This window comes from Rhinoderma darwinii, chromosome 5, assembly GCF_050947455.1.
Source record: "Rhinoderma darwinii isolate aRhiDar2 chromosome 5, aRhiDar2.hap1, whole genome shotgun sequence".
Taxonomy (NCBI): Eukaryota; Metazoa; Chordata; class Amphibia; order Anura; family Rhinodermatidae; genus Rhinoderma; species Rhinoderma darwinii.
In genome coordinates, this window is record NC_134691.1 from 58,526,506 (window position 1) to 58,548,073 (window position 21,568).

The 21,568-nt window shown below is 48.2% G+C and overlaps 13 non-coding genes and 1 pseudogene across 13 annotated transcripts; all 14 read right to left on the reverse strand.

Moving 5' to 3' along the window:
- Positions 1-880: 880 nt before the first annotated feature.
- Positions 881-999, reverse strand: LOC142654112 (5S ribosomal RNA). The gene has a single exon (XR_012848881.1). It is a non-coding gene; the product is annotated as a 5S ribosomal RNA (ribosomal RNA).
- Positions 1,000-2,268: 1,269 nt separating this feature from the next.
- Positions 2,269-2,387, reverse strand: LOC142654460 (5S ribosomal RNA). The gene has a single exon (XR_012849060.1). It is a non-coding gene; the product is annotated as a 5S ribosomal RNA (ribosomal RNA).
- Positions 2,388-2,919: 532 nt separating this feature from the next.
- LOC142654916 (5S ribosomal RNA) lies at positions 2,920-3,039 on the reverse strand. Its single transcript, XR_012849247.1, has one exon. It is a non-coding gene; the product is annotated as a 5S ribosomal RNA (ribosomal RNA).
- An 881-nt stretch (positions 3,040-3,920) lies between these two features.
- LOC142654893 (5S ribosomal RNA) lies at positions 3,921-4,039 on the reverse strand. Its single transcript, XR_012849226.1, has one exon. It is a non-coding gene; the product is annotated as a 5S ribosomal RNA (ribosomal RNA).
- Positions 4,040-8,427: 4,388 nt separating this feature from the next.
- On the reverse strand, positions 8,428-8,546 carry LOC142654885 (5S ribosomal RNA). Its single transcript, XR_012849218.1, has one exon. It is a non-coding gene; the product is annotated as a 5S ribosomal RNA (ribosomal RNA).
- Positions 8,547-9,078: 532 nt separating this feature from the next.
- LOC142654917 (5S ribosomal RNA) lies at positions 9,079-9,198 on the reverse strand. Its single transcript, XR_012849248.1, has one exon. It is a non-coding gene; the product is annotated as a 5S ribosomal RNA (ribosomal RNA).
- An 861-nt stretch (positions 9,199-10,059) lies between these two features.
- LOC142654095 (5S ribosomal RNA) lies at positions 10,060-10,178 on the reverse strand. Its single transcript, XR_012848871.1, has one exon. It is a non-coding gene; the product is annotated as a 5S ribosomal RNA (ribosomal RNA).
- A 1,165-nt stretch (positions 10,179-11,343) lies between these two features.
- LOC142654897 (5S ribosomal RNA) lies at positions 11,344-11,462 on the reverse strand. Its single transcript, XR_012849229.1, has one exon. It is a non-coding gene; the product is annotated as a 5S ribosomal RNA (ribosomal RNA).
- A 542-nt stretch (positions 11,463-12,004) lies between these two features.
- Positions 12,005-12,124, reverse strand: LOC142654918 (5S ribosomal RNA). The gene has a single exon (XR_012849249.1). It is a non-coding gene; the product is annotated as a 5S ribosomal RNA (ribosomal RNA).
- Positions 12,125-13,005: 881 nt separating this feature from the next.
- Positions 13,006-13,124, reverse strand: LOC142654895 (5S ribosomal RNA). The gene has a single exon (XR_012849228.1). It is a non-coding gene; the product is annotated as a 5S ribosomal RNA (ribosomal RNA).
- Positions 13,125-14,302: 1,178 nt separating this feature from the next.
- LOC142654210 (5S ribosomal RNA) lies at positions 14,303-14,421 on the reverse strand. Its single transcript, XR_012848929.1, has one exon. It is a non-coding gene; the product is annotated as a 5S ribosomal RNA (ribosomal RNA).
- Positions 14,422-14,953: 532 nt separating this feature from the next.
- LOC142655065 (5S ribosomal RNA) lies at positions 14,954-15,073 on the reverse strand (annotated as a pseudogene).
- An 881-nt stretch (positions 15,074-15,954) lies between these two features.
- On the reverse strand, positions 15,955-16,073 carry LOC142654390 (5S ribosomal RNA). Its single transcript, XR_012849022.1, has one exon. It is a non-coding gene; the product is annotated as a 5S ribosomal RNA (ribosomal RNA).
- A 5,101-nt stretch (positions 16,074-21,174) lies between these two features.
- Positions 21,175-21,293, reverse strand: LOC142654449 (5S ribosomal RNA). The gene has a single exon (XR_012849053.1). It is a non-coding gene; the product is annotated as a 5S ribosomal RNA (ribosomal RNA).
- Positions 21,294-21,568: the final 275 nt, after the last annotated feature.

The following is a 21,568-nucleotide window of genomic DNA, read 5'->3' on the forward strand; positions in this document are numbered from 1 at the left end:
CAGCTGACTTCTTCTCCGCCACCCTCATTTGTTCAAAGCCCAGTCAGCCTGGCCCTGGCCGGCACGTGGCCAAATTGGTGCGTGCACCAAAGACTCGCCAGCAGGTAACGCTCACCTGCGGCACAGTGGCAGACGCCATTAGGAGCTCAGGGTGCGCACACATGAGCCCTCCATCCCTTTGACGAGCGTCGGTTGCCATTGCCAGCCGGGCATGGAAAAACGCAGCACGCCTAGAAACTTTCAGTCCATGGATACCGGCATAGCACCACTCCGGCCCAACAGGGGGCGGCTGTTTCCGAAGGACCAATGCGACGACCGCAAGGGCTGGCAGGGGGAATACAGCCGACAGGTGTTGTTGACTAATGAAACAGCTACCACAGCAGTGCTGAGCAGCGGGTGTCTTTTAAAAAGCCTCAGTGCAGGCTTTTCGACAGGCTAACAATGGAATGAGGGTGTGAAAGAGAGAGCAAGCTCGGCCAGGAAGGTGGGATGGAGCCAGGTGTACGGGAAACAATTAGGGAAGGAGGTGAGCTGGTGGTGGTGAGTGATTGGAAGCGGCTTTCAGCGCGCTTCCCTTTCCTACGCTGCGTTGTCTGCAAACGTGTGCTGCATTCGTGACGCTGTCAGTCAGCCTGCAGGTTAACACTGAGTGCCCCCAGTCCTGCAAGGGGCGCTGTTACTATTGAAATTCAGCCTCGTATTAAAAGCAGTAATGCTGATGGTGGCCACCATGCTGATAAGGAGGACAGGGATTTTGCGAGCATTCAAAAGCGCAAAAGAGAAAGCTCAGGAAAAGAAGCAAGTGTGCAGTTGAAAAAGTCAATGGGAAAAAGGCATTGAGGACAGCGACCATTGCTTGTTGCAGCGAGGAAAATCAAAAAGCCTACAGCACCTGGTATTCCCAGGCGGTCTCCCATCCAAGTACTAACCAGGCCTAACCCTGCTTAGCTTCCGAGATCAGACGAGATCGGGCGCATTCAGGGTGGTGTAGCCGTAGGCGGAGAAAGGCCTCTCACTCACGCCTCTCACTCACGCCTCTCACTCACGCCTCTCACTCACGCCTCTCACTCACGCCTCTCACTCACGCCTCTCACTCACGCCTCTCACTCACGCCTCTCACTCACTGCTCTTCTACTTCACAGCACGCCTCTTTCCAGGGCTCAACACTAGCCCCTTTCCATCTTCTTCACTTTTATATCCCTTAAAGTGAAGCTAAACCTGAAAAATAAAATACATTTAAAAAAAACATTCAAAACAAAAAACAAATAGATGTATGACTACACTTGTAAAAAGGTCCCCTAGAAATGAGTCTGCTGCAGAAACAAGCAGTTTGCCTGAAATCTAGCAGACCAAGAGGGAGTCCTTTCCTTCCTCTCAGCCTCCTCCATGTGCGGCTGGAGACCTGCTGCTATGAGCAGTGTGCACCAGCATGGCCTCACTGCTGAGACGTTCTTTTTGGGCCAAGGGGGCGGGGCTTAGTCTCCATTCACTCCAATGGAGTGTGTAAGCTGGCCAATGCTGAAGGACCTGAAACAGGGCAGCTCCAACGCAACGATTACACCTGCAATGGGTGACTTTTATATGTTTGCTGTTTTCTTTTACTTTACCTTGGGCTACTGTGGGCGGCTACATACTTGTTTGCAGCGTTTTGTCTTGCAACTGTGGAAAAACATATATATTCTGCCCTTTTGACACAAACGCAGCAAAAAGCCAGAGAAAATGCACCTCGTGAACGTACCCTTGCATTGTGCAAGTTACCCAGCTTTGCCTGGCTCCTGAAAGGCAAATCGGCCCAGTTGTGCCACAATTTGGGGGGATTGATGTGAGTAGAAATGGCTTTTAGCAGATCGCTATTACAGCTTGGCGTGGCACGTTAGCCAGCTGCTTTCCCAGGACTCTGAAGGCAAATGTGCCCAGCTATGCTGCAGTGTGGAGGATTGATCACTGGCAAACTAGGCAGGGCTCTTCACGCCCCAGCTTTCCCAGGCTCAGGACTTGCAAATGGGACTAATTATGCTGCCATATGAGAGGTGGGCATTTATCAGTGCATAACTAGGCAGGTCAGTCATTTTGCATTTTGGGAAAGCTGGGTAGCAACCTCTGGGCCCAAATGTGATGGATGAAATATTGGTTGTATAAAAAGCAAGAATTGAAAAGGGCAAGTGAGAGAAAGCAAATGAAAAGCGGTAAGGGTGCGGCTAAAAAAGTCAATGGGAAAAAGGCATTGAGGACAGCGACCATTGCTTGTTGCAGCGAGGAAAAGCAAAAAGCCTACAGCACCTGGTATTCCCAGGCGGTCTCCCATCCAAGTACTAACCAGGCCTGACCCTGCTTAGCTTCCGAGATCAGACGAGATCGGGCGCATTCAGGGTGGTGTGGCTGTAGGTGGAGACAGGCCTCTCATTTACTGCTCTTCTACTTGAACACTGGGCCTATTTCTTCTATCCTTTGGCTTGATTTTTCGCTCGATTAACTGTCAGCAGCGTGGCACACCTGGCCAGCCCCATGGCACCCACATGCCAAAGTCTCCTGCCTGTCATTTTTCAAGGCCAAAGCAGGAAGTCAGCCCCTTTCCTCCTTCCTCACACTCGAGTCACCTAGTGGGCTGCATGCGCTGACCAACTGAAAGGGTCAGTTGCACAAACTTCTCTGCAGAGAGAGAAATTACTTCTGTTGGCCGACCGTCGGCTCAAGCCATCCCCTGGGCATCTGCTGAAAGCCTGGTCTCTTTTAACTCTATCATTTACATGTGTCAGGCTACAGGGGCAGTGAGGCCTTTTAGCTGGGGCACGCAGCTAGATAGTAGGCCGGTGCGGTCGCCTAGTGGTATGGCCGTTGGCAGCCACTGGGCCCAGAGCCGGAGATCCTGGAAGGATGGAAATTACAAAAACAGGAAGAAACAGCCGAGAAAAAAAATACAGTCTACAGCACCCGGTATTCCCAGGAGGTCTCCCATCCAAGTACTGTCCGAGCCCGACCCCGCTTTGCTTCCGAGATCGGACGAGATCGGGCGTATTCAGGGTGGTGTGGCCGGTAGACGCAGCTGACCTCTTCTCCACCACCCTCATTTGTTCAAAGCCCAGTCAGCCTGGCCCTGGCCAGCACGTGGCCAAATTGGTGCGTGCACCAGAGACTCGCCAGCAGGTAACGCTCACCTGCGGCACAGTGGCAGACGCCATTAGGAGCTCAGGGTGCGCACACATGAGCCCTCCATCCCTTTGACGAGCGTCGGTTGCCATTGCCAGCCGGGCATGGAAAAACGCAGCACGCCTAGAAACTTTCAGTCCATGGATACCGGCATAGCACCACTCCGGCCCAACAGGGGGCGGCTGTTTCCGAAGGACCAATGCGACGACCGCAAGGGCTGGCAGGGGGAATACAGCCGACAGGTGTTGTTGACTAATGAAACAGCTACCACAGCAGTGCTGAGCAGCGGGTGTCTTTTAAAAAGCCTCAGTGCAGGCTTTTCGACAGGCTAACAATGGAATGAGGGTGTGAAAGAGAGAGCAAGCTCGGCCAGGAAGGTGGGATGGAGCCAGGTGTACGGGAAACAATTAGGGAAGGAGGTGAGCTGGTGGTGGTGAGTGATTGGAAGCGGCTTTCAGCGCGCTTCCCTTTCCTACGCTGCGTTGTCTGCAAACGTGTGCTGCATTCGTGACGCTGTCAGTCAGCCTGCAGGTTAACACTGAGTGCCCCCAGTCCTGCAAGGGGCGCTGTTACTATTGAAATTCAGCCTTGTATTAAAAGCAGTAATGCTGGTGGTGGCCACCATGCTGATAAGGAGGACAGGGATTTTGCGAGCATTCAAAAGCGCAAAAGAGAAAGCTCAGGAAAAGAAGCAAGTGTGCAGTTGAAAAAGTCAATGGGAAAAAGGCATTGAGGACAGCGACCATTGCTTGTTGCAGCGAGGAAAATCAAAAAGCCTACAGCACCTGGTATTCCCAGGCGGTCTCCCATCCAAGTACTAACCAGACCTGACCCTGCTTAGCTTCTGAGATCAGACGAGATCGGGCGCATTCAGGGTGGTGTGGCCGTAGGCAGAGACAGGCCTCTCACTCACTGCTCTTCTACTTCACAGCACGCCTCTTTCCAGGGCTCAACACTAGCCCCTTTCCATCTTCTTCACTTTTATATCCCTTAAAGTGAAGCTAAACCTGAAAAATAAAATACATTTAAAAAAAACATTCAAAACAAAAAACAAATAGATGTATGACTACACTTGTAAAAAGGTCCCCTAGAAATGAGTCTGCTGCAGAAACAAGCAGTTTGCCTGAAATCTAGCAGACCAAGAGGGAGTCCTTTCCTTCCTCTCAGCTTCCTCCATGTGCGGCTGGAGACCTGCTGCTATAAGCAGTGTGCACCAGCATGGCTTCACTCAGGGGTGGGCAAACTTTTTGACTCGCGGGCCACAATGGGTTCTAAAATTTGACAGAGGGGCCGGGCCAGGAGCATTTGGAGGGAGTGTTTGGGCCGGATATACTAAAGCATTAAATGTAGTGTGTGCAAACCTCATAGCACAGTAAGAACACTACAACCCAATTTATTTGATAACCTTTGAACCTCCTCCTCTAGCGTAGAGTTCGCATCAATTAACAAATTATGCGATTTGGCAAAGGATTCAAATTTGTGCTCAATATGATCCGTGCGCGACGCAATAGCCAGAATATCCGTTTTCAGTTCCCCAACGATACTTTTGAAATCGGACTGTAGAGAGTCTCTCAAAGAATTCAGTAATTTTTTAATTGTGGTTTCCGAAACTGGGTGTAAGTCAGATTCTTCCCCCGTATCATTGTTTAAAGACTCTGCTCTGGAAGAAGATGCAGGAGACGACGGAGGGAGTGATAACCGTCTCTTTGCTCCAGCCTGTCTAGAGGGAGAAGTGGCAAAAAACTCTGTGAGTTTAGTAGGTTTCGCTTTTTGGTCTTTCTTTTTTGTAGTGCCGCCCATTGTAAAGTATGATACACACGGTAAGCGAGAAAATTATAATAAACGTTCAGTGCAAGTAACTGTGTACTTTATTTATCTCTGCCAGTTACTGTCGATATATCTTTGTACCGTATTGCGTATTGTGATGTATCCTGCTATGTGGGAGGAAGGGAAATGGCGACTGCTCCTGCCCAAGCAGGCTGTCTCTTAGTTCCTCCTATATTCTCTTTGCTTTGGTGTAATTGGTATCAAGTGGAGGAGAGCTTGTATAAGTATGTGACTTTGCTCAACCTTCTTTCCACTGAGTGCACTGATCTGTGGCGTACCTCCAGAAATGAAGTTTCTTCCCTTCTAGGCCGCTCCCCTCCTTCCCTTCTTTCTCCCGCAGTGCTACCGACCCTCCGTGGGCTGCAGTGACTCCCCTCCTCACCTCCGTTCACAGAATCCTCACTTCTCTCCTGGACTCTGGCCTCCTGCAACTCCTGACTGCTGCTGATGATCCACACAGGAGTTGTCTGTAGGGCGCTTTAGCCCGGGAAGCTGTGCCTCGTGTCTCCCCTCCCCCACGCTGCTCCGACTTCTGAGCCGAGTCTCCTCCGTTACCCAGCTGCTTCTCTGACCTCACTGCTCCCTCCGGGCTTAGGGTATGTTCCTCTGCCGGGAGACGTCTTTTCCTGGTGTCAATTAGGTTTATTTAAGCCGGTTTAGGCTTCTTAGTCACGGAGCTCCCTGTCACACGTCCGTCCACATGCAGGTCCAAGCCACGCCCCTACAACCCAATTTATTAACTGTCTTTCAAATGTGAAAAATAGCCCTTATCAGTTAATAAATTTGTCTCAAGGAATATGCAAGATATGGCATTTACATACTATTTCGCAGATACTGGGAGAAGGAAATGTAAATAGATTAAAATAACATACGCACTGTGATTTATCAAGAAAAAAGTTCTGTTAACTCTGTAAATTAGCTGCCAACCTCTGAGCAGTAGCCGCCCGTTCTTGTGTTGACTGCTTGCTAGCATAGTTTGCATGCTTCGTGGCAAAGTGACGGCTGATATTGTACTCTTTGAAAACCGAAGGGCTTAATGGTGACGTGAAACGAAGTGAAAATTAAAGTGAAATAAAGAGAAATACGCGCCACATTAACCCCTTAATGACCGGGCCATTTTGCACGTTAATGACCAAGGATTATTTTTTGTTTTTCCACGGTCGCATTCCAAGAGTCGTAACTTTTTTTTTATTACGTCGACATAGCCGTATAAGGGCTTGTTTTTTGCGGGACGAGTTGTATTTTGTAATTGCACCATTTTTAGATGCTTACAATATATTGATTAACTTTTATTAACTTTATTTTAGGAGAGAATTGAAAATAAGCAGCTATTCCAGCATTAATTTTCACGTTATAAATTTATGCCCTTTACTATGCAGCATAAATAACATGTTACCTTTATTCTACGGGTCGGCACGATTACGAGGATACCAAATATGTAAAGGTTTTATATGTTTTCCTATGTTTGCACAATAAAAACCCTTTTAGAAAAAAATTACTTGTTTTTGCATCGCCGCGTTCCAAGAGCCGTCATTTTTTTATTTTTCCGTCGATGTGACCGTATGTGGGCTTGATTTTTGCGGGCCAATGCGTAGTTTTCATTAGTACTATTTTGGGGTACATAGGACTTATAGATTAACTTTTATTTTATTTTTTATGGGGGGAATGGGAGAAAAGAGAGAATTTTGCCGTTGTTTTTTGCGGGTTTTTTGGACGCCGTACATCCGGCGGTTTCATTAATGTGTTCATTTTATTGGTCAAGTTGTTATGATTGCGGGGATACCATATATGTGTATGTGTTATTTGTTTTGACACTTTTACTGAATAAAACCACTTTTTGGGCAAAAAAAGTAGTTTTATTTGATTTTGACTGTAATTATTTTATTTTTTTTCAACAAACTTTATTTAACTGATTGACATTTTTTTTTTAAGTCCCACCAGGGGACTTCACTATGCGATGTGCCGATCGCATATATAATGCTTTGGTATACTTAGTATACCAAAGCATTATTGCCTGTCAGTGTAAAACTGACAGGCAACCTGTTAGGTCATGCCTCCGGCATCGCCAAACAGGCAGTTGCGGAAGACAGACCTGGGGGTCTTTGTTAGACCCCCGGCTGTCATGGAAACCCGACGGCGACCCGCGATTTGTTTGCGGGGGCGCCGATCGGGTGACAGAGGGAGCTCCCTCCCTCTGTCAAACACATTAGATGCCGCTGTCACTATTGACAGCGGCATTTAATGGGTTAAACTGCCGGAATCGGAGCGCGCTTCGATTCCGGCAGTTGCAGCAGGAGCCAGGCTGTGTATAACAGCCGTGCTCCTGCCGCTGATCGCGTGGGTACACTGGCAGTACCCGCGCCATCACAGGACGGATATATCCGTCCTCCTGCGCGAACTAGCAGCTGCTGAGGACGGATATATCCGTCCTTCGGCGTTAAGGAGTTAACAACGGTCAATGTGTTTTGAGTGCGCCATCTATTGGGAAAACGTGGGCATTGCAAGGAAAGGGGAAAAAAAAGGAGGTTTTTACTATGATTTGGACAAGTTCGGCGGGCCGGATTAAAAAGCCTAACGGGCCGTATGTGGCCCGCGGGCCGTAGTTTGCCCATGTCTGGCCTCACTGCTGAGACGTTCTTTTTGGGCCAAGGGGGCGGGGCTTAGTCTCCATTCACTCCAATGGAGTGTGTAAGCTGGCCAATGCTGAAGGACCTGAAACAGGGCAGCTCCAACGCAACGATTACACCTGCAATGGGTGACTTTTATATGTTTGCTGTTTTCTTTTACTTTACCTTGGGCTACTGTGGGCGGCTACATACTTGTTTGCAGCGTTTTGTCTTGCAACTGTGGAAAAACATATATATTCTGCCCTTTTGACACAAACGCAGCAAAAAGCCAGAGAAAATGCACCTCGTGAACGTACCCTTGCATTGTGCAAGTTACCCAGCTTTGCCTGGCTCCTGAAAGGCAAATCGGCCCAGTTGTGCCACAATTTGGGGGGATTGATGTGAGTAGAAATGGCTTTTAGCAGATCGCTATTACAGCTTGGCGTGGCACGTTAGCCAGCTGCTTTCCCAGGACTCTGAAGGCAAATGTGCCCAGCTATGCTGCAGTGTGGAGGATTGATCACTGGCAAACTAGGCAGGGCTCTTCACGCCCCAGCTTTCCCAGGCTCAGGACTTGCAAATGGGACTAATTATGCTGCCATATGAGAGGTGGGCATTTATCAGTGCATAACTAGGCAGGTCAGTCATTTTGCATTTTGGGAAAGCTGGGTAGCAACCTCTGGGCCCAAATGTGATGGATGAAATATTGGTTGTATAAAAAGCAAGAATTGAAAAGGGCAAGTGAGAGAAAGCAAATGAAAAGCGGTAAGGGTGCGGCTAAAAAAGTCAATGGGAAAAAGGCATTGAGGACAGCGACCATTGCTTGTTGCAGCGAGGAAAAGCAAAAAGCCTACAGCACCTAGTATTCCCAGGCGGTCTCCCATCCAAGTACTAACCAGGCCTGACCCTGCTTAGCTTCCGAGATCAGACGAAATCGGGCGCATTCAGGGTGGTGTGGCTGTAGGCGGAGACAGGCCTCTCATTTACTGCTCTTCTACTTGAACACTGGGCCTATTTCTTCTATCCTTTGGCTTGATTTTTCGCTCGATTAACTGTCAGCAGCGTGGCACACCTGGCCAGCCCCATGGCACCCACATGCCAAAGTCTCCTGCCTGTCATTTTTCAAGGCCAAAGCAGGAAGTCAGCCCCTTTCCTCCTTCCTCACACTCGAGTCACCTAGTGGGCTGCATACGCTGACCAACTGAAAGGGTCAGTTGCACAAACTTCTCTGCAGAGAGAGAAATTACTTCTGTTGGCCGACCGTCGGCTCAAGCCATCCCCTGGGCATCTGCTGAAAGCCTGGTCTCTTTTAACTCTATCATTTACATGTGTCAGGCTACAGGGGCAGTGAGGCCTTTTAGCTGGGGCACGCAGCTAGATAGTAGGCCGGTGCGGTCGCCTAGTGGTATGGCCGTTGGCAGCCACTGGGCCCAGAGCCGGAGATCCTGGAAGGATGGAAATGACAAAAACAGGAAGAAACAGCCGAGAAAAAAAATACAGTCTACAGCACCCGGTATTCCCAGGAGGTCTCCCATCCAAGTACTGTCCGAGCCCGACCCCGCTTTGCTTCCGAGATCGGACGAGATCGGGCGTATTCAGGGTGGTGTGGCCGGTAGACGCAGCTGACCTCTTCTCCACCACCCTCATTTGTTCAAAGCCCAGTCAGCCTGGCCCTGGCCAGCACGTGGCCAAATTGGTGCGTGCACCAAAGACTCGCCAGCAGGTAACGCTCACCTGCGGCACAGTGGCAGACGCCATTAGGAGCTCAGGGTGCGCACACATGAGCCCTCCATCCCTTTGACGAGCGTCGGTTGCCATTGCCAGCCGGGCATGGAAAAACGCAGCACGCCTAGAAACTTTCAGTCCATGGATACCGGCATAGCACCACTCCTGCCCAACAGGGGGCGGCTGTTTCCGAAGGACCAATGCGACGACCGCAAGGGCTGGCAGGGGGAATACAGCCGACAGGTGTTGTTGACTAATGAAACAGCTACCACAGCAGTGCTGAGCAGGGGGTGTCTTTTAAAAAGCCTCAGTGCAGGCTTTTCGACAGGCTAACAATGGAATGAGGGTGTGAAAGAGAGAGCAAGCTCGGCCAGGAAGGTGGGATGGAGCCAGGTGTACGGGAAACAATTAGGGAAGGAGGTGAGCTGGTGAGTGATTGGAAGCGGCTTTCAGCGCGCTTCCCTTTCCTACGCTGCGTTGTCTGCAAACGTGTGCTGCATTCGTGACGCTGTCAGTCAGCCTGCAGGTTAACACTGAGTGCCCCCAGTCCTGCAAGGGGCGCTGTTACTATTGAAATTCAGCCTTGTATTAAAAGCAGTAATGCTGGTGGTGGCCACCATGCTGATAAGGAGGACAGGGATTTTGCGAGCATTCAAAAGCGCAAAAGAGAAAGCTCAGGAAAAGAAGCAAGTGTGCAGTTGAAAAAGTCATTGAGGACAGCGACCATTGCTTGTTGCAGTGAGGAAAAGCAAAAAGCCTACAGCACCTGGTATTCCCAGGCGGTCTCCCATCCAAGTACTAACCAGGCCTGACCCTGCTTAGCTTCCGAGATCAGACGAGATCGGGCGCATTCAGGGTGGTGTGGCCGTAGGCAGAGACAGGCCTCTCACTCACTGCTCTTCTACTTCACAGCACGCCTCTTTCCAGGGCTCAACACTAGCCCCTTTCCATCTTCTTCACTTTTATATCCCTTAAAGTGAAGCTAAACCTGAAAAATAAAATACATTTAAAAAAAACATTCAAAACAAAAAACAAATAGATGTATGACTACACTTGTAAAAAGGTCCCCTAGAAATGAGTCTGCTGCAGAAACAAGCAGTTTGCCTGAAATCTAGCAGACCAAGAGGGAGTCCTTTCCTTCCTCTCAGCTTCCTCCATGTGCGGCTGGAGACCTGCTGCTATGAGCAGTGTGCACCAGCATGGCCTCACTGCTGAGACGTTCTTTTTGGGCCAAGGGGGCGGGGCTTAGTCTCCATTCACTCCAATGGAGTGTGTAAGCTGGCCAATGCTGAGGGACCTGAAACAGGGCAGCTCCAAGGCAACGATTGCACCTGCAATGGGTGACTTTTATATGTTTGCTGTTTTCTTTTACTTTACCTTGGGCTACTGTGGGCGGCTACATACTTGTTTGCAGCGTTTTGTCTTGCAACTGTGGAAAAACATATATATTCTGCCCTTTTGACACAAACGCAGCAAAAAGCCAGAGAAAATGCACCTCGTGAACGTACCCTTGCATTGTGCAAGTTACCCAGCTTTGCCAGGCTCCTGAAAGGCAAATCGGCCCAGTTGTGCCACAATTTGGGGGGATTGATGTGAGTAGAAATGGCTTTTAGCAGATCGCTATTACAGCTTGGCGTGGCACGTTAGCCAGCTGCTTTCCCAGGACTCTGAAGGCAAATGTGCCCAGCTATGCTGCAGTGTGGAGGATTGATCACTGGCAAACTAGGCAGGGCTCTTCACGCCCCAGCTTTCCCAGGCTCAGGACTTGCAAATGGGACTAATTATGCTGCCATATGAGAGGTGGGCATTTATCAGTGCATGACTAGGCAGGTCAGTCATTTTGCATTTTGGGAAAGCTGGGTAGCAACCTCTGGGCCCAAATGTGATGGATGAAATATTGGTTGTATAAAAAGCAAGAATTGAAAAGGGCAAGTGAGAGAAAGCAAATGAAAAGCGGTAAGGGTGCGGCTAAAAAAGTCAATGGGAAAAAGGCATTGAGGACAGCGACCATTGCTTGTTGCAGCGAGGAAAAGCAAAAAGCCTACAGCACCTGGTATTCCCAGGCGGTCTCCCAGCCAAGTACTAACCAGGCCTGACCTTGCTTAGCTTCCGAGATCAGACGAGATCGGGCGCATTCAGTGTGGTGTGGCCGTAGGCGGAGACAGGCCTCTCATTCACTGCTCTTCTACTTGAACACTGGGCCTATTTCTATCCTTTGGCTTGATTTTTCGCTCGATTAACTGTCAGCAGCGCGGCACACCTAGGCGGCACACCTGGCCAGCCCCATGGCACCCACATGCCAAAGTCTCCTGCCTGTCATTTTTCAAGGCCAAAGCAGGAAGTCAGCCCCTTTCCTCCTTCCTCACACTCGAGTCACCTAGTGGGCTGCATGCGCTGACCAACTGAAAGGGTCAGTTGCACAAACTTCTCTGCAGAGAGAGAAATTACTTCTGTTGGCCAACCGTCGGCTCAAGCCATCCCCTGGGCATCTGCTGAAAGCCTGGTCTCTTTTAACTCTATCATTTACATGTGTCAGGCTACAGGGGCAGTGAGGCCTTTTAGCTGGGGCACGCAGCTAGATAGTAGGCCGGTGCGGTCGCCTAGTGGTATGGCCGTTGGCAGCCACTGGGCCCAGAGCCGGAGATCCTGGAAGGATGGAAATGACAAAAACAGGAAGATACAGCCGAGAAAAAAAATACAGTCTACAGCACCCGGTATTCCCAGGAGGTCTCCCATCCAAGTACTGTCCGAGCCCGACCCCGCTTTGCTTCCGAGATCGGACGAGATCGGGCGTATTCAGGGTGGTGTGGCCGGTAGACGCAGCTGACCTCTTCTCCACCACCCTCATTTGTTCAAAGCCCAGTCAGCCTGGCCCTGGCCGGCACGTGGCCAAATTGGTGCGTGCACCAAAGACTCGCCAGCAGGTAACGCTCACCTGCGGCACAGTGGCAGACGCCATTAGGAGCTCAGGGTGCGCACACATGAGCCCTCCATCCCTTTGACGAGCGTCGGTTGCCTTTGCCAGCCGGGCATGGAAAAGCGCAGCACGCCTAGAAACTTTCAGTCCATGGATACCGGCATAGCACCACTCCGGCCCAACAGGGGGCGGCTGTTTCCGAAGGACCAATGCGACGACCGCAAGGGCTGGCAGGGGGAATACAGCCGACAGGTGTTGTTGACTAATGAAACAGCTGCCACAGCAGTGCTGAGCAGCGGGTGTCTTTTAAAAAGCCTCAGTGCAGGCTTTTCGACAGGCTAACAATGGAATGAGGGTGTGAAAGAGAGAGCAAGCTCGGCCAGGAAGGTGGGATGGAGCCAGGTGTACGGGAAACAATTAGGGAAGGAGGTGAGCTGGTGGTGGTGAGTGATTGGAAGCGGCTTTCAGCGCGCTTCCCTTTCCTACGCTGCGTTGTCTGCAAACGTGTGCTGCTTTCGTGACGCTGTCAGTCAGCCTGCAGGTTAATACTGAGTGCCCCCAGTCCTGCAAGGGGCGCTGTTACTATTGAAATTCAGCCTTGTATTAAAAGCAGTAATGCTGGTGGTGGCCACCATGCTGATAAGGAGGACAGGGATTTTGCGAGCATTCAAAAGCGCAAAAGAGAAAGCTCAGGAAAAGAAGCAAGTGTGCAGTTGAAAAGGTCAATGGGAAAAAGGCATTGAGGACAGCGACCATTGCTTGTTGCAGTGAGGAAAAGCAAAAAGCCTACAGCACCTGGTATTCCCAGGTGGTCTCCCATCGAAGTACTAACCAGGCCTGACCCTGCTTAGCTTCTGAGATCAGAGGAGATCGGGCGCATTCAGGGTGGTGTGGCCATAGGCAGAGACAGGCCTCTCACTCACTGCTCTTCTACTTCACAGCACGCCTCTTTCCAGGGCTCAACACTAGCCCCTTTCCATTTTCTTCACTTTTATATCCCTTAAAGTGAAGCTAAACCTGAAAAATAAAATACATTTTAAAAAAACATTCAAAACAAAAAACAAATAGATGTATGACTACACTTGTAAAAAGGTCCCCTAGAAATGAGTCTGCTGCAGAAACAAGCAGTTTGCCTGAAATCTAGCAGACCAAGAGGGAGTCCTTTCCTTCCTCTCAGCCTCCTCCATGTGCGGCTGGAGACCTGCTGCTATGAGCAGTGTGCACCAGCATGGCCTCACTGCTGAGACGTTCTTTTTGGGCCAAGGGGGCGGGGCTTAGTCTCCATTCACTCCAATGGAGTGTGTAAGCTGGCCAATGCTGAAGGACCTGAAACAGGGCAGCTCCAAGGGAACGATTGCACCTGCAATGGGTGACTTTTATATGTTTGCTGTTTTCTTTTACTTTACCTTGGGCTACTGTGGGCGGCTACTGTGGGCGGCTACATACTTGTTTGCAGCGTTTTGTCTTGCAACTGTGGAAAAACATATATATTCTGCCCTTTTGACACAAACGCAGCAAAAAGCCAGAGAAAATGCACCTCGTGAACGTACCCTTGCATTGTGCAAGTTACCCAGCTTTGCCAGGCTCCTGAAAGGCAAATCGGCCGAGTTGTGCCACAATTTGGGGGGATTGATGTGAGTAGAAATGGCTTTTAGCAGATCGCTATTACAGCTTGGCGTGGCACGTTAGCCAGCTGCTTTCCCAGGACTCTGAAGGCAAATGTGCCCAGCTATGCTGCAGTGTGGAGGATTGATCACTGGCAAACTAGGCAGGGCTCTTCACGCCCCAGCTTTCCCAGGCTCAGGACTTGCAAATGGGACTAATTATGCTGCCATATGAGAGGTGGGCATTTAACAGTGCATGACTAGGCAGGTCAGTCATTTTGCATTTTGGGAAAGCTGGGTAGCAACCTCTGGGCCCAAATGTGATGGATGAAATATTGGTTGTATAAAAAGCAAGAATTGAAAAGGGCAAGTGAGAGAAAGCAAATGAAAAGCGGTAAGTGTGCGGCTAAAAAAGTCAATGGGAAAAAGGCATTGAGGACAGCGACCATTGCTTGTTGCAGCGAGGAAAAGCAAAAAGCCTACAGCACCTGGTATTCCCAGGCGGTCTCCCATCCAAGTACTAACCAGGCCTGACCCTGCTTAGCTTCCGAGATCAGACGAGATCGGGCGCATTCAGGGTGGTGTGGCCGTAGGCGGAGACGGGCCTCTCATTTACTGCTCTTCTACTTGAACACTGGGCCTATTTCTTCTATCCTTTAGCTTGATTTTTCGCTCGATTAACTGTCAGCAGCGTGGCACACCTGGCCAGCCCCATGGCACCCACATGCCAAAGTCTCCTGCCTGTCATTTTTCAAGGCCAAAGCAGGAAGTCAGCCCCTTTCCTCCTTCCTCACACTCGAGTCACCTAGTGGGCTGCATGCGCTGACCAACTGAAAGGGTCAGTTGCACAAACTTCTCTGCAGAGAGAGAAATTACTTCTGTTGGCCGACCGTCGGCTCAAGCCATCCCCTGGGCATCTGCTGAAAGCCTGGTCTCTTTTAACTCTATCATTTACATGTGTCAGGCTACAGGGGCAGTGAGACCTTTTAGCTGGGGCACGCAGCTAGATAGTAGGCCGGTGCAGTCGCCTAGTGGTATGGCCGTTGGCAGCCACTGGGCCCAGAGCCGGAGATCCTGGAAGGATGGAAATGACAAAAACAGGAAGATACAGCCGAGAAAAAAAATACAGTCTACAGCACCCGGTATTCCCAGGAGGTCTCCCATCCAAGTACTGTCCGAGCCCGACCCCGCTTTGCTTCCGAGATCGGACGAGATCAGGCGTATTCAGGGTGGTGTGGCCGGTAGACGCAGCTGACCTCTTCTCCACCACCCTCATTTGTTCAAAGCCCAGTCAGCCTGGCCCTGGCCGGCACGTGGCCAAATTGGTGCGTGCACCAAAGACTCGCCAGCAGGTAACGCTCACCTGCGGCACAGTGGCAGACGCCATTAGGAGCTCAGGGTGCGCACACATGAGCCCTCCATCCCTTTGACGAGCGTCGGTTGCCATTGCCAGCCGGGCATGGAAAAACGCAGCACGCCTAGAAACTTTCAGTCCATGGATACCGGCATAGCACCACTCCGGCCCAACAGGGGGCGGCTGTTTCCGAAGGACCAATGCGACGACCGCAAGGGCTGGCAGGGGGAATACAGCCGACAGGTGTTGTTGACTAATGAAACAGCTGCCACAGCAGTGCTGAGCAGCGGGTGTCTTTTAAAAAGCCTCAGTGCAGGCTTTTCGACAGGCTAACAATGGAATGAGGGTGTGAAAGAGAGAGCAAGCTCGGCCAGGAAGGTGGGATGGAGCCAGGTGTACGGGAAACAATTAGGGAAGGAGGTGAGCTGGTGGTGGTGAATGATTGGAAGCGGCTTTCAGCGCGCTTCCCTTTCCTACGCTGCGTTGTCTGCAAACGTGTGCTGCATTCGTGACGCTGTCAGTCAGCCTGCAGGTTAACACTGAGTGCCCCCAGTCCTGCAAGGGGCGCTGTTACTATTGAAATTCAGCCTCGTATTAAAAGCAGTAATGCTGGTGGTGGCCACCATGCTGATAAGGAGGACAGGGATTTTGCGAGCATTCAAAAGCGCAAAAGAGAAAGCTCAGGAAAAGAAGCAAGTGTGCAGTTGAAAAAGTCAATGGGAAAAAGGCATTGAGGACAGCGACCATTGCTTGTTGCAGCGAGGAAAATCAAAAAGCCTACAGCACCTGGTATTCCCAGGTGGTCTCCCATCCAAGTACTAACCAGGCCTGACCCTGCTTAGCTTCCGAGATCAGACGAGATCAGGCGCATTCAGGGTGGTGTGGCCGTAGGCAGAGAAAGGCAGAGAAAGGCAGAGAAAGGCAGAGAAAGGCAGAGAAAGGCAGAGAAAGGCAGAGAAAGGCAGAGAAAGGCAGAGAAAGGCAGAGAAAGGCAGAGAAAGGCAGAGAAAGGCAGAGAAAGGCAGAGAAAGGCAGAGAAAGGCCTCTCACTCACTGCTCTTCTACTTCACAGCACGCCTCTTTCCAGGGCTCAACACTAGCCCCTTTCCATCTTCTTCACTTTTATATCCCTTAAAGTGAAGCTAAACCTGAAAAATAAAATACATTTAAAAAAAACATTCAAAACAAAAAACAAATAGATGTATGACTACACTTGTAAAAAGGTCCCCTAGAAATGAGTCTGCTGCAGAAACAAGCAGTTTGCCTGAAATCTAGCAGACCAAGAGGGAGTCCTTTCCTTCCTCTCAGCCTCCTCCATGTGCGGCTGGAGACCTGCTGCTATGAGCAGTGTGCACCAGAATGGCCTCACTGCTGAGACGTTCTTTTTGGGCCAAGGGGGCGGGGCTTAGTCTCCATTCACTCCAATGGAGTGTGTAAGCTGGCCAATGCTGAAGGACCTGAAACAGGGCAGCTCCAAGGGAACGATTGCACCTGCAATGGGTGACTTTTATATGTTTGCTGTTTTCTTTTACTTTACCTTGGGCTACTGTGGGCGGCTACATACTTGTTTGCAGCGTTTTGTCTTGCAACTGTGGAAAAACATATATATTCTGCCCTTTTGACACAAACGCAGCAAAAAGCCAGAGAAAATGCACCTCGTGAACGTACCCTTGCATTGTGCAAGTTACCCAGCTTTGCCAGGCTCCTGAAAGATGTACCACTTTAAATTTTTCGACCTTGATGTCTACTGCGGAGGATGGTGCACCACATGATTGCCAATCCTCCATAGCAGAAAGAGTGTTAACAAGATCAGATCTTAAAGACATTCCACTACTAGATAGTGATCTCATACTGTTTGTAGATGGATCTTGTAAGAACAAATACATCCTACCCAGCAACTTATTCAGATATGAAGCTATATTGAGCCATCGGACAAGCCATGTCTCAACAGGGGGGATGGTAGAAATCATATCTAAAGTGTTCACGGCATATGGCTTTACTAACTACTCTAAAAAAAAATTTTCGTTTAACTAGTTTAACATGCGCCAAATATAATTCACAGGGGAATGTAAGACCAAAAAGAGAACAGTTCCCAAATCCACAATATCCATTCTAACACATTTGTATGGATTTCATTGAAGTTGTTTTTGCTTCCTAAGATATTAGGTATATGTATAAGGGTGTTGATTTGAAAAAATTTGGCTTGAGACACTTGTCAGATAAACTATCTGTGAATATTATGGTATCTATGAATATTTCTGTGAGTAGATGTTACAGGTAATAAGCTCAGATTAAGGTACAAATCCTGCTGAAAAGGGTAACAACATGTGTGACATAAAATGTACCCAGTAACTACATATTATCTATGTGCCCTGTCCAGAGGGACAGAGAAGTTTCTCTCATATAAAGGTGTTTGTTTGATTTGATGTACAGGATTTGTCAATGAACTGATGGGACCCAAACCTGAGGGGTGATAGCATGAGATTGGTGATAGAATTATTTTCTTAGTTGAGACCCTCTTGTTTATATTGTCTGAGGTTTATAATTATAAAGTATGCCACGGTATTGTGAATACCAACTTGAGGTATTTTATATGAAGTTATGAGATGAAGGTCACTGGTTGTTGTCACTCATAAGTAAGAAGTACATGGCAGCAATGAGAGCCCAGAGGTCATGTGACCTGGGTGTCTTTAGGTTTGAGGAAGATGCTGCCCATAACCTGTTATATCTGCAGGGGTAAAAGTCCCATTAGGACAGTAAGTGACAGTGCGACAATTATGACCAATATGTACCGTGGAGGAGAAGTTTGGATTATTGAAAATGTTAGTAGGTTTAGCAGTAAAGAATGCTCATAATGTAGAGAAAGTGGCCGACAGATTGAACACTGCTCCCTTGGCATTTGCCAAGTAGTTGGTTCAACCTGTTGCCATTGTATAGACCTTTTTGGCATTATGCAGGATAGAGCAAACTAAGAAAATAAAGTCCGTAAGGGGGATAAGCCCTATTAGGGATGGATGAAGAGTTTTATTTTACACTTGCTGAATTTATGGCAAAAATGCTAACCAACAAGGAAGTTTCTATCTCTAATTGTATTCCAGGTGTACCTATACCTGAACCTGAACCTGTGAAGCCAGGAAATTGGATATTATTTTCATTGAAAAAGATCATATCAGGTTCTGCTTACCACACCTACGGCCGTACAGATAGCTGAACGTACCTCTTGGATACACTTATCACACTGTAAGGTAGTTAGGAAATTGCCACTATCCTCCTAGGCTATAAAAGACTGATTACAAAGGGTGGTCATTTGTTAGAAGTGACTGGTCTCAAACTTCAGCGAAGAAAACATCCAGAGCCTGGGAGGAGACAGGGCAAAATGTTATATGTTATTCTAGGTATCCTATGGGGGTCCAAGGTGTGTCAACCAAAGGTATGGGATCCCTGGGAAACAGGGTCAGGGTATGATTTCCTAAAGACTTAGCTTAAAGAGTTAAATATTTTAATTTCACTGAAGGTAAGTGCAATGTATGAAATAGATTTCCGCGCTGTGTTATAGATCAATGCAAGGATAGAAACATAGCTTACAAACTAGCGCATATTCAGATAAATACATTTGTACTATCTATGTAAATACCCTAATAAAAAGGATAAGGGACTATATGATATAGGAACTGATGTTTCAGGTACTGGCCTATAGGGAATTTCTTGCAACTGAAAGTTTTTTAGTTCCAAAGATAGACCTACCCTCTAAAGTTTATCTGGCCAACTTCACTTATGAAGATAAATTGGCATTAGAAACAGGTTACAGTGATAAACATGAATGGTTAGTCTGGATAAGATACACTGCAATCCAAAATAATAGAACTAACTGTATCGCTTGTGCAAAAGCCAGACCACATCCGGCTACTATATCTTTCAGGCTATCAGATAAGGAGAACCCACAATGTCTGCAATGCATGTTATCTTTATATAATGCATCATATAATCCAGGTGATCAATTATGTAAGACATTCTCTTTATTGTACCCACCTGTGGGGAGAGATGAAATCCCTCCCTTAGTAGTGGCTTACCCAGGCAACTACACCTGCTTTCTGAGGAATGGGCAAGGTAAGAAAGTAGGGAACCTCACTGAAGAGTTTTGTGACCGATAATGGTAATTACTCCTCTAATTGGTTTACCAACCAGACAAGGGCAAGGACTGATCTCTGGTGGCTATGTGGAGAAAGGAAGGCCAAATGGCAGGGAAGCTGTACTCTGGTTCAGATTCTGATGCCATTCCACTTGTTTTTAGCACCTGAGTTTCAGAGAAGGAGAAAACGCCCTGGAGACTATCTGAATCGCTATAAGCGGTAGATCCCTGGAAGTTCCTTTGACCATAGAATATACATAGATGAAGTACGAGTACCCTACGGGGGGCCAAATGAGTTTAAGGCCCAAAATCAGATTGCATCAGGCTGCGAGTCTGTACTTTTCTGGTGGTCTACGATAAATAAAAATGTCGACTGGATTATTATATTTATTACAATCAACAGAGATTTGTTAATTTTACCAGAGATGCAATAAAGGGCATTGCAGATCAGTTGGGACCTATATCTTTAATGACATGGCAAAATAGAATAACCCTGGATATGTTACTAGCAGAGAAAGGGGGTGTCTGCAAAATGTCTGTTGTACTTTTATTACCAATAATACAGCTCCTGATGGCAGTATTACCAAGGCAATGGAAGGACTCAATTCCCTGTCCGAAGAGCTTGCAGGAAAACTCCAGAATAAATCACATCTTCACCTCATGGATTGAGGGATAGTTTGGAAAATGGACTGGCCTGGTAACATCTGTACTCATGACCATTGCCGTTGTTGCCAGTATATTGACTGTTTGTCGATGCGACACTCTGCAGAAGAGGATTGATCCAAAGATTAATTGAGACCTCAGTGACAAAGACAATGTGCCAAGAGATTCAAAAGAAGAGAACCTGTCCTGGATAATCTTACAGAACATGTCTACATAAATTTATAAGAGGAGGGAATGTTAGAATAGTTTTATTTTACATTTATTGTTACTTCATGTAATAGATATTAAATGTGCATACAGGGTTCTCAGAAAATGCTTTAGCTAACAAAAGGTTAAATATGTTATATTCTTAAGTGTGTAAGTCGGTTGGATTTCTTAATAAAGGTTGCAATCTCCAGAGGAAGTCCAACTGACCTAATCTCATTTTGAGGTGTAAGACATTTCATATGACAGGATAGCCACAAACGGTTTTCATTTGGTATATGTGTATATAAACCTATGATTATGGAATGACGGCAGACAACGGCTGATTTCGACTTGTCTCCTCATCGATGAGAATAAAACTCTTATTGGGATGAAAACTTGAATCATTATTGATAAGTATGGAAAATTCTTCCAACAAGGACCAATGCGACGACCGCAAGGGCTGGCAGGGGGAATACAGCCGACAGGTGTTGTTGACTAATGAAACAGCTGCCACAGCAGTGCTGAGCAGCGGGTGTCTTTTAAAAAGCCTCAGTGCAGGCTTTTCGACAGGCTAACAATGGAATGAGGGTGTGAAAGAGAGAGCAAGCTCGGCCAGGAAGGTGGGATGGAGCCAGGTGTACGGGAAACAATTAGGGAAGGAGGTGAGCTGGTGGTGGTGAATGATTGGAAGCGGCTTTCAGCGCGCTTCCCTTTCCTACGCTGCGTTGTCTGCAAACGTGTGCTGCATTCGTGACGCTGTCAGTCAGCCTGCAGGTTAACACTGAGTGCCCCCAGTCCTGCAAGGGGCGCTGTTACTATTGAAATTCAGCCTCGTATTAAAAGCAGTAATGCTGGTGGTGGCCACCATGCTGATAAGGAGGACAGGGATTTTGCGAGCATTCAAAAGCGCAAAAGAGAAAGCTCAGGAAAAGAAGCAAGTGTGCAGTTGAAAAAGTCAATGGGAAAAAGGCATTGAGGACAGCGACCATTGCTTGTTGCAGCGAGGAAAATCAAAAAGCCTACAGCACCTGGTATTCCCAGGCAGTCTCCCATCCAAGTACTAACCAGGCCTGACCCTGCTTAGCTTCCGAGATCAGACGAGATCGGGCGCATTCAGGGTGGTGTGGCCGTAGGCAGAGAAAGGCCTCTCACTCACTGCTCTTCTACTTCACAGCACGCCTCTTTCCAGGGCTCAACACTAGCCCCTTTCCATCTTCTTCACTTTTATATCCCTTAAAGTGAAGCTAAACCTGAAAAATAAAATACATTTAAAAAAAACATTCAAAACAAAAAACAAATAGATGTATGACTACACTTGTAAAAAGGTCCCCTAGAAATGAGTCTGCTGCAGAAACAAGCAGTTTGCCTGAAATCTAGCAGACCAAGAGGGAGTCCTTTCCTTCCTCTCAG